The sequence below is a fragment of the Parus major genome, chromosome 9 (assembly GCF_001522545.3).
Source record: "Parus major isolate Abel chromosome 9, Parus_major1.1, whole genome shotgun sequence".
Classification (NCBI taxonomy): domain Eukaryota; kingdom Metazoa; phylum Chordata; class Aves; order Passeriformes; family Paridae; genus Parus; species Parus major.
The window spans coordinates 3,881,227-3,898,206 of NC_031778.1; the positions used below are offsets into that span (position 1 = coordinate 3,881,227).

A 16,980-nucleotide genomic window follows, 5' to 3' on the forward strand; every position below is an offset into this window, starting at 1 on the left:
TGACCACTCCAGCCAGCCCTGGTGAGTGGGGGGCTGACTGACCACTCCAGCCAGCCCTGGTGAGTGGGGGGCTGAGTGACCACTCCAGCCAGCCCCAGTGAGTGACCACTCCAGCCAGCCCCAGTGAGTGACCACTCCAGCCAGCCCTGGTGAGCGGCTCCCGGAGGGTTTGCGCTTGGTTGAGCTGTGGAATTGTGCAGCCGCAGTGATGCTGTGGCAGACGTGCCTCGGGCTTGTTCTTCTGCCTGAGTGCAGTTCCTTACAAACGTGCTGCTGCCTCCTGCTCCTCAGTGCTGCTCTCAGGACCATTTCAAGGTCAAGGTTGTCAGGAGCGCTCTGAGCGCAGCGCTACCCCTCAGATGGCGCAGGGTGATTATTTCCGAGATGCTGATGCAGTACCTGGAGCACTGAAAGGTTGTTTTCCCCACAGCTTGCTCCTCCTGCCTGCCAGCTGCACAGTTCATGTGACTTCAGTGCATCTGTCTGCTGTGCTGCCTGTCCCCCAGCATCAGGCACAGCAAGGTGAAGGAACAGCTCCATAATGTTTAGCTGAATAAAGCATCACACGCACAACTTGCACTGTTGCCAGCAGCAGATTACCAGAATGAGAACAACTGTTCAAAAACCGAGTCAAGCAGGATTTTCACATGTAAGCCTTTGGCTGAGATCTGGCCTGGCAGCAAATGGATGTGTGGAGTCGAGTGTTTCAGGCCTCCACTTGTGTTTTCAAGGTGCTGTGTTAGGGTCAAGCTCATCTAGATTGGGGTGGTGGAATTTGCTCTTTAGAAGGAAGCCTGCTGCCTGATTTCTCCCTTTCTGGATTTTTTTTTTTTTTTTTTTTTTTTTTGCAAATGGTGAGTCTGTATTGCTTGAAAGTCTGTGTTGTGCCAAACTGCACCTATAGAAAAGCCTTTTCAAAAGTCAGGAATTTTGACCATCACAGGATTTGGTTGTAACCATTAAGAGAAGTGAAAATTAATAGATGTTCCTTTATTCTACTTGCAGCAGATGCTGCAACAGGTGACTGTCAGAGACAGGATAGGTGTGGTTGTCAGGGACTGACAGCTGACCAACCAACTTTAGTTGACCAAATGGGTAGTTTCCATACTGTAATCTAAGGCCAGGTTCAAAGCAGGTGTCTTTGAGGTATTTGCCAAGTGCTAGGGCTTGGTAAGTGCTGTGAGTAAGATGAAACTTTGAATCAACTGCTTTGAAAGTCATTACAGGTTGAGTATCTAATGAAAAATGAAAGAACTAAATTAGTGGGAGCAGGAGAGTTCCCAGCAGAGCAACAAAAGTTCCCTGAGAGCAGCAGGCAGCCCCTCACAGCTGCTTGTGTCTCCTCCCCAGACTGTGGCTTGGCTTAGCTTTTACTCTGTTTGTTGTCAGTAGAGGCTGATTTCAATATGGTCCGAGTGAAAACAGTTACAATCTCATGATCTGCCCCCAGGAGAGCTTCAGCTGTGTTCTTAGAAGTGGTCATGCAAACAGGTCTCTCCTGGTAGTCAGTTACCTCCTAGCCCAGCCTGTCTTATTTTTGCCCTAATGGGTGCATGAAAAAAATTAGAATTTAGATGCAGCTGTAACCTAACACTATCAGGCAGGAATTAACTGATAATTAATAATAATAATTTTAAAAAATCATTCTTTGAAAGTTATTTTCATTATTTTAAATGCTATTTTAATATTTAAATTGATAATGTTGCCAATATCATCTCTTTAATAACTGAATTCAAGACGGGGATACTGCTTTCTCCTCTAAAGAATGCTATAATAATATGTAAAATATGTTGAATACTGTTAGCTCGTTAAATTGGGCAAGCATAGACAAGCAGAAAATGCAAAACAGCACAAAGCCAATTCTTGTGGACTTCACAGGACCATCAGGACATTCTCACTGCTTATCAGAAAATATGTAAATAGCTCCTGGCTCCCTTGCTTGCTCAGATATCTTTTCCAAAAGCCTTCTTCCAGGAAACTCACCCTTCTCAAGGTGTGTGGTGAGAAATGATAGTAAAAAGAAAAAGCAAGAAGGATAAAAGGCAACACTAGATAAAGACAAGAATACAAAGGGATCCCGGGAAGCAGTGAGGGAGGGGCGTGGGTTGTCAGGATCTGAAGAATGCTGAATACACTGATAAGGTGAGATGAAACCTTGGCCAGGAGTCTGTAAATTAGGCTGGGCAGACAAGCTGTCTGCAGGCTGAAAAATCCAACTGTGGCAGTGGACATACAAAACAAGATTCCTTCATGGCAAGGGCAAAAAATTGAGTAAGTGGGATTTGTCTCTGCAGTACCTCAGCACCTGTTTTTACCCCTTCAGTTGCTTAGGTGCTGTAGCTGTGTTCAGTGCATGGGGAACAGCTTTACTTGGACAGCATCATCTGTCCAGGGATGGCTGGTGGAGGGTGGAAAAAGTGAAGTATTAGCTGTGCTCTGTGGGAGAAAATTGGAAATTTGGATTCAGGAACTATCTCAGGAACACTCAGTGAAGAATTAGAGCCAGCAGTGCCTTGCCGCTCACTGTTCTCTGAAATCTGACACATTGACTCCCTTGACATAGATGGCCATACCATACCAGCATGTCCAAAAGAAGTAGAGTCCTTTCAAAGCAGATTTAGCCCACACATGCCATGAAAGTTACTGATAAAGTGCTGGAAAAAGTCAGTTGTGGAGAACTGTGCCTCCAAATCTGCCAATTCTGATGCAGATAAAACCACCAACAGTCACCAAGAGTTACCAGTGCAAAACACTTGCTAAAGTCCTGGTTGTTTTTCCTTGCTTCTTCTCCGCTGCTTGGATTTTCATCACATCTGCCATTGGTTGATACAGGTGTTAGGATAGGTGCCTGGATAGATGCCTCAGTTTAGACTGGGCATTCAACTACTACTTCTAGGTACAGAAGTAAGGAAGAAGAAGTTCTTCTGTTTAGGAAAAAAATCAACCTAACATATCATTTTTCCTAGAGGAAGGCAGTTGTTAAGGAGTCACAAGTACATTGGGAAAAGAAGCCAACCACTGTGTTTATCCTGGAGGATTTCCCCCATCCCACATGTCCAGTGGGAAAGAAGCTGGCATGGTGTGAAGGCAGGGGTGATGCAGAGAGCACCATGAGTGAAGGGGCTGTCTTGCTGGGCTCTGGGTTTGTGCCAGGTAAAGCTGTGACTGAACTCTGACTTTGCAGTTTCTGTGACTCCAGGTGGAAGCTGTGTGCATAGGCTGTCCCAGCACTGCTCTGCAGGTGAGGGTGATGTTGCAATATGCTGATGTAACCATGGCTTGTCCGAGGGGAGGGGAACCAGCACCCTGCAAGAAATGGCAAGGAACTGCTGCTACCTGGGCTTTGTTCTGTGCCACTGGGGAGGGACAGCTCTGCTCATTCTGAAGGACAGGGCAGGGAAGAGATCTGGTACTGAGGATCCCCAAAGCACAGCCATGTGCATAGAGAGGAGCTTGGAAAAGGGAATTCCAGGTGGGAAGCACTTCAGGTTCCTTTGTTCTGTGACATTGGCTTTTCTGCCCTGCTCAGAACCTCAGTTGTGGCTAGCACAGCTGTAGGAGAGGGTCTGGAGTTGCTATTGTTTACTATTGCCCACACCATGCATTAAAAGAATGTCAGGCTTCAAAAATATAATGTTGCCATGCTTTTAGCATACATTTCAAATTTGCAGGTTTGAAAATTCTTATTAAACCTTTTGTGCAAGTAGTAAAATTTACAAGGGATCATTAACTCAAGTTCCTCTGCTGATGAACACCACTCTTGCAGTTTATGGCAGACAATAAAACAGGAATACGAGGTTCAGCTTGCCCTGTTGGATGTTTCCAGGCCACCTACTCGGGCATTCTTTGGATTCAGACTTTTCTTAGAGACTATGCTTGCCTTTGGCTCAGCAGTTGATGCCACTCTTTCTGTGGTGTCTGCTCACTGTCCTCCTTTTAGCTTTCTAGTTGCCTCATGTCTGCTGGCAGATGCCCTGGCCTTCCCACCAAATCCAAGCTGCAGCCCTCAGTAGCAGAGCTTTGTGCTTCACCACCTGACACGTTGCCAGATGTGATGAATGGATTTGCACGTCTGTCAGCACTACACCTGAATTTACAGCTTTTGATTTATCAGAACACCATCTCCCAAGCAGTGGCCTGATCCTCAGGGAAGGCTGGCACAAGGCAGTGCTGAAGAGGAGACTGGAGGCTCTGAGGCTTTTGAGGCTGGAGGTCAGGCAGACATATGTGGGAACTGCTTTCTGCTGTGCATTAGCGCTGGGCAGAGCATCCCCCGGTGCTGCAGGGTGTGCCCGTGGGATGCCCCGTGTCACCCTGAGGGGCCGGCAGGGCTGTCCACAGCAGTTTCTGTGGTAGGTGTGATGTTTGTGAGGAAGGCAGGCCCGCGGCTGGCTGAAGGCCGTGCTGGGAGCTGCCTGGGAGGAGGAGGAGGAGGAGGAGGTGAGGGATGGCAAGGACACAGTGCCCTCAGATGGCTGGGGCAGACCCGGGCCCTGCGTGCTCCCCTCACCTGCTGCTTTCCAGGCAGCTCCTCCGAGGGAACGGAGGCTGGCATGAAACAAACCAGCAGAGTTTATTGCAGTAATCACCTTTCCTCAGAGAAGGAGATAAAGGAACAGCTGGGTAACTTTTGGCGTGACTCAGTATAAGTGCAAAGTCACGGCTGGAAAGATTACATTTGTAAACTGAGGGGGCTGGCTGTTCCTCTGCCTGGGCCAAAGGTACAGGATGGCTCTGGGGCACTGCCAGGCCGTGTGTGCCCATGGTGCTGGCGGTGGACAGCGGAGCCCCGGGAAGTGCCAATGCCCGGGGACAAGAGGAGCAGTCCCGGGAGGGGAGCGGGGTGTGTGAGCCCCAGGGCAGCCCGGGCACCCTGCGGCTGCCCCTGAGCCCCGCTCGGGGCCGGCCCGGGGGAGAGGAGGAGGAAGAGGCGGCGGCCGGCCCGGGGCGGGGCGGGCTGGGCCAGCGGGTGCTGGGGACGCTCTGCCGGTGCGAGGCTGCGGGAGGCACGGCCGGGTAGGAGCGCGGATCGCGTTATGGCTTTGCTTCTTTGCTGAGCTCCCCCGAGCCCTTCCCGGGAGCGGGAGCCCCGGCCGAGCTCTCCCGGTTCTGTCCCGGCCCGGGATGTCCCCGCTGAACTCTCTCGGCTCTGCCCGGCCCGGGATGGCCCCGCTGAGCTCTGCCTGGGCCGGGATGTCCTCGCCGAGCTCTCCCGGTTCTGTCCCCGCCCGGGATGTCCCCGCTGAGCTCTGTCCGGGCCGAGGGTCCGGCAGCCCTGGAGCTCTGCCCTTGGCTGCGGGGTGAGAACGAGCTCCTCCCGCTCCTGCTCCGCTCCTCGCCGGCTCCTGGTGCGGGGATTCGGGCGTGTTCCCTTCCTCTCGCTGCTGGAGCTTTCCGTGCTGTGAAAACCTCCCCAGTCCCACTGCAGTGGCAGCTTCGCAGTCCTGGGAGAATCCCCCTCCCTAGGGTGCTTCTGGGGTCTCTTTCCCTTTTCGGGGGAAGGAGATGAGAAGAGGGGTTAGGATTGGATAAGATCAGATGCTACTGCATCGAAAAGAAACCGGGGGGAAAAAAAAAGCAGAAGAAATAAAATAAAATAAAAGCAAACACACCAAGGAGATGTGACTACAGAGGCTAATTTACCAGAAAGCAAAGGAAACAGGGCCTCCAGTTGGGAAACTTTGAAACCTCAGCGAGGTCTGGCAGCTGCTGGGACTGGGGAAGTGTGGCTGGCAGCGGCTGAGGCTGACGCCTCCTGCCCGCCAGCATGTGTCAGATCGTTTAGGGTGTTAATGGCAAGAATTCAGCAATTAAACAACATTTCATCCTTTTTTTTTTTTTTTTTTTTTCATCCTTTTTTTTTTTTTTTTTTCCCTGTAATGTTTTCCACGTGTGCTGTCTAAAGAGTAACCTACAATTTTTTTAATGATGTAAAGCACTGGTGTTGTCTGTCCTCCTCAGCAAGGTGCTTTCCTTAGCTGTGATTCATCACGCTGTTTTTCTATTCCAATTAAGCTGCTCACTTAGAGCACTGAGACAATCAGTGGCTCATCCTACGAGCTGGGCTCAGCATTATCAGCGAGTTGGTCCTTCGGAGCAGGTTCTTGGTAGACCGGAAGTGTTTTCAGTTTCGGGCGATTGTACTTTACTGGCAATTTAACACGAGGGAGGTCAGTGGTCTGCTAAAGCTCGAGCAGACTGGGAGGGCTCTGATAAGAGCAGAGCCTTGATTGCTTGTGTGCTCTTGGGCTGCTTCCCAGAGGCTTCACATCCCTTCAGAGAGCTCAGCTGCCGAGGCACTAAGTCTTGCTATTAGGATTGTCCATTGCCCTCGGATCAGAGTCTGTATTAAAGGCTTGCATTCAGTGCTCCAGTGAGAGTTTTTGTACATTAAACATGAGGATCAGTGAGTTAATGTTTGCCATTGTCAGAGCATTCCCTGGGAGCTCAGTCCCCTTTGGCCAGATGCTGGAGCTGAGATGTTTAAGGAGGGGAAGGAGTTCCTTGCAATTCCCAAGCATGGAAGGAAGGAGCCTTGCAGTGGTGTCCTGCTCACTCCACTTCTAGGAGTGGCAGCTTCAGGAGTGCCCAGAAATGGTGAGGAACAGACACAATCACCAAATAAATTATTTTGCAGAAAAATTCAAAGTGAAGCACATTACTTTTGTCAATCTTTGTAGTAGACTTTCTAAAATCGTGAATGCCTTTTGATTGACAGTTTTGACTCAGCTGCAGCCTGGCTTCCCTGGCCAGGCTGCATCTCCCCAGAGGTGTCATCACAGTGAGTGATCACTGAGTGATCTCACACCTCGTGGGAGGTGTGCTACGGCAACTGAACCGCAGCTCTGGTGAGGCACCACTTCAAAAACAAGTTTTTGTTGAAAACAAAAACATAGTAGGTCTTGGTGTTTTTAGAAATTAAATGCTAGACAGAGTGAGGACCTTTAATGGAAAGCTTTTTTTTTTTTGTTTTTCTCCCCAGGAGAAAGACACCATTTTCAATTGAAAAACATGATGAAGGGAGTTTTTTGACTAGCCCATGGCAGCAGTTCCTAAGATCCAGTATTAATGGTGGGATGAGGAATGAATGCAGTCACTCCTGCCCATTTATTGCCTTGACAGCATCCATGAGTGAAACACTTCCACATTGTCCTGGTAGCAGTGTCTTCCCTAAGAGTAGGTGGATGTGTAAATCTTTCTGCTTTGCCCCAAAAGTCTGCATGGTGCAGGTGGATATTGCAGTCCTTTCACAGCTTGGGGGATTTGGTGCTGTTTGCGCACCAGTTCCTAGGCTAACAGAGCAGTGAGCAGCCAGGTTTATTTCTCACACTTTCAAGGCCCATATCAGAGGTTTTTGGCTGTGGAAATTCTGTAGGGATGCTGTGTGCTGCTCCAAGTGCTGTTTCCAAGGAAAAATGCCATGAGCAGGCTCTAAACTTGATAAGCATGGGTATCCTGTTCTAAATAGTGGATTCTATTTCTTCCTTGTGTTGTGTTTCTCTAACTTGGCAATGAATTTTAGCCAAATATTTCTGGCTCGTCCTTCAAGAATCACATTGAAGTCTGTCAAACAGTGTGGCTGGGAACCTTCCTCTGCCACATGAGCAGGTATGAGCAGTGCTGGAAACAGGATCCTGGCAGAAACAGACCCTGTCTCTGAAGCATTGTGGTTTTTCTGATGAGATCAGTTTGCCACCTGCATCTCTCTGGGGTGTGACTTTATTTTAGAGATTTTGTGAGCGTATAAACAACCTTCTGACCTTCCTCCCTTCCTTCTTTTGCTTTATTCTCCATTTCCTTCTCTTCTTCTCCATCCTCTCACAGTGCTGTGTCCTTGCAGACGTTCCTTATTGCTGGTTTGAGGTGAACATTGTTCCACAGCTACTTCAGACCAGGAGGAAAGAGCCTGCACGTGAGACAAAGAGTCCTCAGGGTTTAACATCACCCTCTGAGCAGCACAATCAGCCAGGCTTTGGTAGTGCCCTGCTTCTCATCTCTGACTCCTGGGCATCTGTGGTGGCTCAGCAGAGCCAGACTGCACTTCACTGAAGAGTTGGGAGCAGCGAGGCTGCAATTCCCCATGGAGTCTGTGATCCAGGAGCTCACAGGGAGCTGTTAGATTTCTGGACTGGTAGATTTCTTATTATTTTTCATGGAAGTTGCTCAGATGTAAGGAATTAATGTCAAAGGCCGAAATATTTGGGATTATACTTTGTATTTATTCTCAACAGTCAAAACATCATTGGCACTGAAACTTCTGTGGGAAGGTTGTGAACTATTAATTATTTTCAGTCTACTTGGCATAACATGAAGGATTATTAACATAACCAGTCTTACAGGTGATGATAAATTCAACAAGCATTATTTCTACTTTTTTAAGAGGTTGGTTTTCATTATTATTAATCTTTCACATAGATGCCTTATTCCAGCTGACACAAATTCCTTTTAGAGCCGACCTAAACCTTGTAATTTGCCAGGAAGCTAAGATATTTATTTAAAATCATTTTCCCTCTTAATATAGCAACCAGGGTTTTCCTTTTATAGAAAGCAAAACATGGTGACATTATCTCAGTTCTGCAGTTACCTGACGTTAAATTCTGTGTTTTACCAATCCATCTCAAGAGGTACAAGATGTCTATTGAATCTTTGTCTTCTCCTCCAGCAAAGCACTTTACTGATAGGCCAGGGGGAAAACAGTTTTTAGTTGCTCCTATGTATTTACCTTCAATATTGAGTGTAGCACCCTGAACCACAGAGGTCAGACTGAGAATGGCTGTAAGGCTGGTGAAGGACACGTGCTCATTTTGGACCAGCTTGTACTTCTGATCTACCTGCAACCTGCTGTGTCAGGTTACTCACAGCTCTGACATGGCAACACACAGGAAAACATTGAATTGTGAGCAACCCAGGTTCCGTGGCTCTGATTACATCTGTTCTGGAGAATGAGTTGCTTTCTTGCTGGAACACAGCATCCAGGCTGAAATGAGCACCTTGCTCATTTTACTGCCTCCATTGCATGTGTTTGGGTCATTTCCAAGCATGCCTTCCTTTGCTGCAGAGTGCAAAACCACATTGACTGCAACAGTGTCCTGTGGACTCTGTGACCTTTGGAAATGGAGGAATGAAACTGAAATTCATTAAAAAGTAACAACTCAGCGGGAATACCTGTTATATTGACTGAAATGTATGTGTGAGGAAAGTTACCCTTCTAATAGTCTAAACAGAGAGAACCTGGGTGTGTTTGTAGAACGTGCTCCCCCAGTGTTATTTTCATTAATAGCAAGTATATTTATCTTTCCCCTCAGTGAGCCAGTGTTGAGGCTGTACTTGTAGTTAAATGACATTAATCTGTTTTTGGTTGTTACCCACTTGGCCTGGCACATCAGATGAGTGAGTGTCACTTCCTATGGCTGGGAGCACTCAGGCTGTTTCACACTGAGAGCACTGCTCTTCTGGGGGATGCACACCTTTCAGCACCCCACCCTGACAGCCCTTGCTGAACTTCTCCCATCTAAACAAAGCTTTGGTGCTACTATTTATGTTAGTTGTTTTTGTTTGAGGCACAGTTTTATTTAGTTTCTCTGCAATCTGCTCTTTCTTCTGATACAGATGATTTTGTGGTGCTTGATGTCATCCAATCACAGCATCACAGGATGGTATGGGATGGAAGGGACCTGTAGAACCTTTGAGATCATCTAGTTCTAACCCCCCAGCCACGGGCAGGGACAGCTTCCACTAGACCAGGTTGTTCAAAAACTAAACTAAACTAAACTAAACTAAAATAATAGCTGTCATGGAAAGTACTGCTTATCCTAAGCTGAACTTAAGCACAGCCCTAGTGCTCAGAGCAGAGTCCAGTGCATACCCTACAAGCACCTGTGTCATTTCCACCTGCCCCTGAATTTTGGCTTCAATTAGACAGACAGAAATGTGTAGCAATGTAAATAATTGCTTATATCCCTCTTTTCTACATGCCTCCACAATTATAATGCTGCAGACAAGTAAATATCAAAAAGAAATGTCTGTTTCTTGACTTTTAAATCAAGTAACATTTCAATGGCAAAGAAATGTCTATCCTGACATTCATCTTTTGTGATGTGGTCCAGTGAGCAATAGTGTAAACTGTATTTAAACATAGCAATTACAGAGAACAAAGGGATGGCTGAGGGAAGCTGGACTTGTCCATGCACATTACAGGGCTCTTTCAGAAGACAGCAGTGTCCTCTCCACTTTGGTTCCTAAAATACAGATTCAGATGAGTTTCCTTTGCCCTAAAACCCAGCACTCAGTGATGGCAGCTTCCTCAGAAGGGCTCAAACCATCCTTGACACTGTAGGGAATTTTCTTAGGAATGACCTAGTGACTTCCTAAATTCCCCTCTCAGTTGTTTTACTTGCATTCTTCTTTTCAGATTTTTCAGCTGCCTGTTTTACTTTGTTTTTGGTGGCTGAGATGGGAACACGGAAATCCCATTTTTTATGTTCCCCAGCTGCACAGCCAGTGTGTTACAGCTCCACCTGTGCTGGCAGGGATTTCCTGGTTTAGAAGATGAATTAGAGTTGAGCAATTCTGAGTTCCTCTAAAAGAAACAATTTTCTTTTCCTGTGTGGAAGGGAGATTGCAGTCGTCTGAGGCTGTAAACTTGTTTAGACCCACCAAAGTAGCAATTGGTACCAGTTAGAGATTCTGGCTGGTTTCAATTCTATTCTGTGACATCAGTGTAAATCTGAGCAGCTGCTGTTGCTCTCTTTACCTCTTTTAGAAGTGGTTGTTCTTGCAGGAAGAGTTTTTTGTCCAACCAGAGGTTTTCCTCTTGCTCTCTTCTCTCTCAGTTAAAAGGCTCTGTCTGTATTTTACTATATCTCCAAAACTGATGGCCCTGGTTGACTTCCAAACCTTAATCCCACAAGCAGAAGTGGTTTCTAACATTCCAGTTTGGATGTCCCTAAGGAGCCACGTGCAAACAGCTTTCACTTGTTTCCTTCATTTTTTTTCTCTTGTTCTCCCACCTTTTTTTCTTTCCTGCTGCTGAGGTGGTCAAATGGCCAGAACTTCTGCCTCAGCCACTCAGCTTATCCTGGTCTAGTTCCAAAGACAGAGGGTGAAGAAATGGCTTTTTGCCTCGGGAATTTTGCTTTTGCAGTTTTTCTGTCACATACCACATTAAATTCCTTGTTTCTTACCTTGCTGTGAAGTGTATTTGAACATCACCTGTTAAGCAGGACTAGAGTCTGGCTTCATACTCACTTGGCTTCTTTGGTGGAGGCAAGATGGGAAATTCCCAGCTGGAAATTCCCAGATTTCCAGAGTGGCAGAAGTTAGGTGTTGCATCTCTGAGTGCAGCACATGCTTCCCAGAGTCATGAGCAAAGAGGGGTGACAAGGGACTAGGAGGGATGAGAGGAGGAAGAGGAATAAAGGGGACAGTGTATCATCCAAAGTGAATAGGAGAACATGGGGAAACAGGAGTTCATGAGGGATGTTGAGATTTCTGATCTTGTTTCTAATTTAGGCACGAGCTATAAAAACTTATGTATTCATATATTTCTCATATGACTTGCTTTGAAGGCTAGTAAGATTCTCCATGAATAAAACTCTTTGTTCCTCTCTCTGACCTGCCACACTTAATCTTTTCAAACAGTCACGATTTAGCAGCAGCTGTAAGAAAATATTTGGGTTGGTCTTCTGATTCCTCCCTGGCACCCAGAGCTAACACAGCAGTCAGAGGTTAATGGGAGCTGTGGGAAATAAACATTTTGGGCTGCAGAACCCACTGGTGACAGCAGTGCAGCAGAATCAGGGATTGTCCCAACAGATTTTCAACAGACCTCATCAAACCCAGACGTGGCATTGTTGACTTGAGATTACTGTGGATTTGAGACTACAAAAAAAACCAATTCTTAAGAAGTACTTGGGAACTACTAGCCAAGAGATTTAATTTTTCCCCCCCTTCTATTTTATGTCAAGGTGGAATTTTGGCCACAAACCAGACTTTTGCTGTTTTTTTCCACTGCATACTTCATCTCATGCAGTTTTAAGGAATTAGACTAAAACATGTCAGCTTAGCTCGAGAACTATTTTTTTTTGATTTGATGTAACAAAAATAATCTGATAATGATTTCAAAATTCATGCTGACAAAAATTGGAAAAATAATTTAACAAATGACAAGCTTCTGCTAAATACCTTTACAAAGGTCACACTCAGCCAGTTGGGAGAAAAAATGTGGAAAGAAATGGAGCTAAGGTAGTTCTTTAATAAATTTCCCTTTAATATCATTACCTGGACATGAGATAGAAAAAAAAAAAAAAAAGAGAAAAGGAAAAAGATGAGTTGGAAACCTTGGAAAATCATATTTAACTAGATGGAAAGAACATAAACAGGTGGGATGGATTGGAAAAAGGCAAAATGTACAGAAGCTGACATATGCAGAGGGCAGACTGGCTTGGAAAGAGCATTGGACTCAGCAGGACTTCTTGTGTAAGGTTACAGGTGTGAGCATGTGGGATCAGAGTGATTTTCTGGGCATTAAAAGGCAGGTTGCTAATCAAGACACACAGTGCCTGTCAGAGAACCCAAATGGGGCAAGCAGAGCCACTCAGAGCTGGCAGTGAACCTGCCATGCAGTCACTCACCGCAGCCTTGTGCCTTCAGCAGCCTCGAGAGTGACCCCGCTGTATTCGGGTACCAGCCCTGCTGAAGGCAAAGCCCATCCCCGATGTGCAGAGCAGCTGTTTGCTGTTTTGTGTCACCTGCAGCATCACGTCCCATCAGCCTGAAATGCAGAGCCAGAGCCCATTTTGGGGTAAAGGCAGGGAGGAGCAGTGCTGGGCCAGCTGAGGTTTCTGCAGGCAGGGCCCCAGGAGCAGCAGGTAGGTGAGTTGGAGAGGTAAGAATTACCTTACCTTGGGCTGAGTCAGTCAGCCCAGAAGGATTTATTTCAAACCTCTTTGTCCCAGACAAGATGTGCAGCACAGGACACAGGGAGCACTTGCCAGGCACACCTGAGCAGGGTGTGGGAACCTCAGTGTTCCACTCCTGCAGCATTCTGCACGCTGGAAGGGACAGCCCCTGCAGGGAGAAACACAAAGCTGCTCTTGTTGAGTCTCCCTGCATCATCTTTCTAATTCAGCATTTCCACAGTGCAACAGCCCCAGTTCTATCAGATACTAATTAGAGTCTGCTCTCATTTTCCATCTTTTGAGGGAAGTTATCACCTGATCTTTAACAACTTGAAATAATCAGTTTTTTAATAGAGTTCATATGGCCAAGCCACTATAGAACTGCACAACTGTTCCCGCAGCTGTTGGTGTAGGGGGAGGAGAGGAAACAGCAAAACAAAATCATGATGTTTTTCAAGGCATATTTTATGGATAATTCAGCTGAGGATGATCAGTTCTTAGGTTTGAAAATTATTAAGCCTCAAAGTGTAATGGCATGTTCTTTGATAGAAAACCTGACTTGCTCTAACAGGATCTTGTTTTTCACATCTGTGTGTATTTCTTTTTAACATGGATCTGTGATAATGGTAGTTTCAGATGTGACTAACATTAAAAGAGATTAAATATGCCTCTCTCTAATACTTTATTCAGACTCTTTCTCAGAGGAATATTTAGCATAAGAGTCAAGGTTTAAAGGTTAAATAAGCATCTCTAAGTTAAATTATTAAAGGAAAAGACTAATGTTTAACAACAGTGTTTTAAGAGGTTATTTTGCATCTATTATACGAAGAAAGTAGCACAGGATAGTTTGGAAGTTTACAGGTGCTATTTCATGAATTGGGACTTTTTTCACTGGGATGTAGAGATTTCTTTTCCTGTATTGTGACTGCTCCAGGTATTTGCTCTGTTGTTAATGGTGCTTGAGAGAAAAGGTGCTTGAGAGCTGATACTTGATACTTTTTTTTGCTGTTTTGGAACACGTGTCTGGTCCTCACTGAGTCACCGTAACTGAAAATTGCACTTGACAAAAGGAATTCTAAATATAGTTTAATGACATGGTAAGGATGTACTTGAAGTTTCAGTTTCAGTGATTCAGTGTTGGTGTCCATTGTGTGGGGGCACTAGAAAGGATTTGTGTGGGATGCTGTCCTGCAGTGGCCTTCCGTCACAGCCCTGCTTCAGCAGCTCTCTGCAGTGTGAGTGAGGTCTGCATGGATCACTGCAGCTGGAGCAGGTTTGCCAGAGTGCTCTGCTCCAAGCTCTGGGAGTGAGCACACAGCAATAAGGATACAGACCTGTGTGCAGTCAGGTATGTAAACATTTCCATATGCTAAATGTGTACAGGCTGTCATTCCATCCACTCTTGGCCTTCCTGCTGGGTGGGTGTGCTCCCAGCTCCCTGCTGTGGTCTGGGGGATCTGCAGAGAGGGCTGGGAGGCTGCTGCTGCCAGACACTGCTTTGTAACCACAAACTTATGGTGTGTGACAGGCTGAGGTCTGACATCCCTCTCATGAGTTGAGAGCTGGGAAGCCAAACTGCTGAGAGGTTGTGGCAGGTGTGGGTTATATACACCTGTAGTGTGTGCACTGTGCACACCAAGGAGCCCCTCCTGGCTCTGTGTGTCCTGCTTTGTCCCACGTGCTGCTGCTGTGGAGGCTGTGAAAGGCTCCCCTGTCCCTGTCCCTCTTCCCCTGTGTCTGTGGAGAGGGATCCAGGGAGGAGCTGGGCAGCACAGCTCTGCTTTGCAGGTGGTGGGTGGGTGGAGGGGAAAAGGGACAGTGCAGATGCATTTCCTTTGCTGTCACACATTCCTCTCTGAACCAGGAGTTTATACCTGAGCTTTAGTGCCCTCAGTGCCCTGGCTGAAAAATAAACAGCTTTTCAGGTGAACTCTTCAGGTCTTGTGAAGTCTAGACACTACTGATCCTTCTGAATGTCCACTTAGCCCTAACATCTTTAGAAATCTGAAATACAGTAGTTTTTTTAGTCTTTCATCAAAAAAAGGTTATTTCCCAGCATAAAGAAGAGTTAAGGCTGCAGTAAGTTACCCTTTCTTAGGAAAGCAGCAGTGGCTGGCCAAAGCTTCTTCCAAAGGTATTTGTGGATGATTTGGTGTTTCCAATAGTTCTTCTGTGGGAGAACTAAAAGCAGCAGGGAGCAGAATTCAGAAACCCTTCTTCAGAACTCTCCTTACTGAGCACTGGCATTTCTGTGAGAGCTGTAATGCAGTCATTAACCATCTCCTGAACAATCTTCTCAGCAGGACAGGCTCTTCTGGGTTTTGCTTTGTGCCTGTCCTGATCAGCCCAGACAAATAAGCCCATATCAGCTCCTGAGATGTGCACAACGGTTGTCATGTAATTGTGAGCTGATTTTGGCATGGTGGGTGTTATTTCAGTTCCCCTGAGCAGTGACTGGTGCTGATGTTGCAGCTGGCAGACAGAGGTGGGAGGCCTTGCTGCTGGCAGCTGAGATATTCCCATTACTTCTTTTCCAGATGTGGGAGAACAGGCACAAAAGGCTGCTGCAGTAAGTAGGGGGCAGAGAAGGCTTGGAAGAGGCTGTTCACTGGTATTTCTGCTTTCCATTTATTGCCCAAACAGGAGCATATTTCTTACCAATGGCAGTGACTCGGACCCTTGGATCTAGGTAATGTTTAGTGCTGCTGGTGTCACATCCTCAGCTGGGCTGCAAGTTCAATTGCCAGGTAAGCAATTATGAAAAGGAAACTATACGACTCAATCCACAGCTCTCAGCCCTGTGCAGTTAACAAACATTAAATGAAATAATTTATACTTGGAAAATGCATGAGGTTTTTTCTTACTTAACAGCTCTGCTCAAACTTACTGCCCAGGCATTTTTCAGAGTGGAATTTGGTGTTGTTCCCTGGGAGTTCCTTGGATACTTGACCCTAAGTCAGTCTCTCCTAATAGAAAACCATCATGAAAGTACAAATGCCAGTGGAAAATCCCAGAAATTTCCTTGGGCAGTTCTTCCTTGGGACTAATGATTCTCAGTCTCATGGAGGTGATTCAAGAGCCCACCTTCATCCCAGTGATGTGATTAACCACGTTCCCTTCTGGTCAGTTGGCTCAGAACAGCCTTTGCCCCATTGTGGAGTGTCCCACACAGTAAAACAGAAGGAATTACTGGCACATGCTGTGCAAGCAGTGGGCATGCCTAGAGTGACACTAAATTCCAAGGAGGATTTCCCCTTACAAATTGAGAAGAACTATAGCTTCCTTTGGGAAAAGATGTGAAAACACATATTCTCAAAATTGAGGTGGAGAACACCGTTGGGCAATGCATGACGGGAAGACAAGGCTGATACGAAACATCCTTGGTGGGAAGAGAAAATCCCCAGCTTGCTTCCACTGGAGTTTGTCATCTGTTTGTCAGAGGATTACCAGAACTGCATTACTCCTGAGACATCAGCTTTCCCCACTGCCTGGGCTGTGAGGCCACTCAGAGGCTTTCAGAGAAGGCCATCTCTGAACCAGCCAAGTTTTCAAGAGGTTTAAAATCTACCTTGGAGATGGGGCAAGAGGAAGATTACCAGCCAGTGTTTGGTGGGAATTGCCCCATTAATAATAGGCTTTAGGTGCAGGAGAACTGAGGAAGATGTTTTTCCATTATCAAAGTGGGGGAAGCAATACCAGTTAAGGCAAGGCTTGCAGCAGAAACATTTACTGGAAGTGTTTACATGTTACTTAATACCTTGACATGCATTATTCAGCTTGTGTAGTATCGGCTGGGGTGGAGCAGGGAGGAATGGCTTTGGCAGGAGAATTTGTTTGCTCCCCATGGAATATTTTCCTGGTCGTAGCTACCTTCTTTGGCAATGAGGTACATTCCAGGAATAGAACAGAAGTGTTCTTGAGCCACGTTTTTGTGAGCTGCTGGAATGTGCTCTCTTGTGAAGGCAACCTAACCTTGTCCAGATAACAGCTCCTTCCCTGAGCACTGCCACCCTGTCAGTCTTGCTCCAGAGTGGAACAGAATTGCAAAAAAAAGCTCCCTTGAGCCCTCTCCAGGCAGGGG

The 16,980-nt window shown here is 46.4% G+C and overlaps 1 protein-coding gene across 4 annotated transcripts in view; it reads left to right on the forward strand.

Moving 5' to 3' along the window:
• The first annotated feature begins 4,944 nt into the window (after positions 1 to 4,944).
• Positions 4,945 to 16,980, forward strand: part of PIK3CB (phosphatidylinositol-4,5-bisphosphate 3-kinase catalytic subunit beta) — an 89,635-nt gene continuing 77,599 nt past the window's right edge. For 3 of the 4 annotated variants that reach the window (XM_015637803.2, XM_015637798.3, XM_015637800.3), the window contains exons 1-2: positions 14,091 to 14,247; positions 15,543 to 15,646. The gene's annotated coding sequence lies outside the window, so the exon portion shown is untranslated. Of the gene's footprint in view, positions 5,017 to 14,090; positions 14,248 to 15,542; positions 15,647 to 16,980 lie in introns of those variants that run through there. The other variant, XM_015637799.3, reaches the window with a different exon arrangement.